This window comes from Elephantulus edwardii, unplaced genomic scaffold (genome assembly GCF_000299155.1).
Source record: "Elephantulus edwardii isolate Elephantulus edwardi_28Jun2011 unplaced genomic scaffold, EleEdw1.0 scaffold00018, whole genome shotgun sequence".
NCBI lineage: Eukaryota > Metazoa > Chordata > Mammalia > Macroscelidea > Macroscelididae > Elephantulus > Elephantulus edwardii.
The window spans coordinates 22,031,336-22,033,552 of record NW_006399768.1 but is presented as its reverse complement, the minus strand read 5'-3'; the positions used below and the strand labels follow the sequence as shown (position 1 = coordinate 22,033,552).

The 2,217-nt window shown below is 42.7% G+C and overlaps 1 pseudogene; it reads left to right on the top strand.

Annotated features, from left to right (window-relative positions):
* Positions 1–588, top strand: part of LOC102857333 — a 901-nt pseudogene extending 313 nt beyond the window's left edge.
* Positions 589–2,217: the final 1,629 nt, after the last annotated feature.

Here is a 2,217-nt window from a genome sequence, read left to right as displayed (position 1 = left end):
TGAGTCAGATTAACCAAGGGCCCACTCCTGGCTCCTTGTTGCCTGTGGTCATCATTGCAGTGGGTGCCTTCCTCTTCCTGGTGGCCCTTGTGGGCTGCTGTGGGAACTGCAAGGAGAACTACTGTCTTATGATCACGTTTGTCATTTTCCTGTCTCTTTTTATGCTGGTGGAGGTGGCCACAGCCATTGCTGGCTAGGATTTAGAGATAAGGTGGTATCAGAGTTTAAGAAGAATTTCCAGCAACAGATGTAGACTTACCCAAAAGACAACCAGACAGCTGTGTTTTTGGACAAGCTGCAGCAAAAGTTTAAATGTTGTGGCGCTGCTAACTACACAGACTGGGAGACCATTCCTCTGGTGGCCAAGGGTCGGATTCCTAACTCCTGCTGTGTCAATGTCTCTGCGGGCTGTGGGATCAAGTTCAATTCAAAGGATATCTATACCAAGGGCTGCATTGAGATTATTGGGGGCTGGCTGAGGAGCCAGAGGCTGCAGCACCCCTGGGCATTGCTTTTGTGGAGGTTCTTGGAATTGTCTTTGCTTGTTGCCTCGTGAAGAGTATCCAAAGTGGTTATGAGGTGATGTAGGGGGTCTGGACTCCTCAGCCCTCTCATCTAGGGGAGTGGGGTAATAATACACTCCAGGTTTTTCAATTAAACGGATTATTTTTTCAGACAAAAAAAAAGTCTATTGTTTGTAACTGTTTATTAAAATTTGGAGTTTCTCTGGGATTATCTTTAGAAAGATGGCTTGACTTACTTAGAGTCTTCTCATACTCCTTTGGTGAGTGGTGCGTTTAGAGTTCTGATTTATTCTCCATCACTGTGATGCCATTTGTTTTCAACATTTCAGAAACCCCCCAAATTTCCAATCTACTTGTTATTATTTGATGCTGTCGAGTATGACTCTTAGAAACCCTATGAATAGCCAACCTGAAACCTGCCCTATCCTGTGCCATCCTCATCTTCTCTGACACATGAGAGCCCATTGCTCATGTCAATCTATCACACTGGGAATCTTCCTCTCCTTCACTGGCCCTCCATCTTTCCAAGCATAATGTCCCTTTCCAAAGAATAGCCTCACCTAGCTACATATCCAAAGTATGATGCATGCAGCTTCACCATCTTTGCTTCCAAGAACACTCTGGCTGCACTTTTCCCAAGACATAGCTGTTTATTCTTTTAACAGTTCAGGGGAGATGCATTACTTTTCTCCAATACCACAACTTAAATGCAAAAGGCATCAATTCTGTCATCCTTATTCATTGTCCAACTCTCTGATGCATAGCAGGTAACTAGTCTGAATAAAATTTCTCATCTTCTTTTACAGTTTTGTGTAGACTTAGTCTATTTTTTTTAAAGTATCTATCTTGCAAAAAAAAGAGATGATCCAACAGAGTGTGAAAATTATCAAATGATATTACTAATACCACATGCAAGCAAAATCCTACTGAAGATCATCCAAAAATGATTGGAATAGTACTTTGACAGAGACCCACCAGAAAGACAATGTGGGTTTAGTAGAGGCACTGAGGACATCATTGCAAATGTCAGATAGACCCTGGCTGAAATCAGAGATTACCAGAGGAATGTCTATCTGTGTTTCATTGACTGTGCAAAGGCATTTGATTGTATGGATCACAAAAAATTGTGGCTAACCTTGAGAAGCATGGGAATCCTAGAATAATCCCTAATTGTGCTCATGTGAAACCTATACTTGCAGCAGACAGTCCTTAGAACAGAGAAAGGAAACACTACATTGTTCAAAACCAGAAAAGGTGTGTGTCAGGGACACATCATTTTCCCGTACTCTCTGTGTGTGTGTGTGTGTGTGTGTGTGTGTATGTGTGTGTTCGCACGTGTGCGCGCGCACATGCTCACATGTGTGAACTTTTTAATCTAATTCAACTGGCACAGGAGGAGATTGCCCCTCCTTCTCCAGTGGAGCATCTGGTGAATTCAAACTACACACCTTTGGGATTGCAGCACAGCTTCTTGCGACTGACTAGGCCACCAACACTCCCTATTTCCATACCTTTTAAATCTATATGCAGAACAGATCATTTGAGAGACTGGGCTTTATGAGGAGGAATGTAGCATCAGATTTGAAGAACACTCATCAGCAACCTGCATTATACAGATGACAACCTTGCTTGCTGAAACTGAGGAGGATGTGAGCATTTTCTGCAGAAGGTCAAAGACTATAGTCTGCAATAT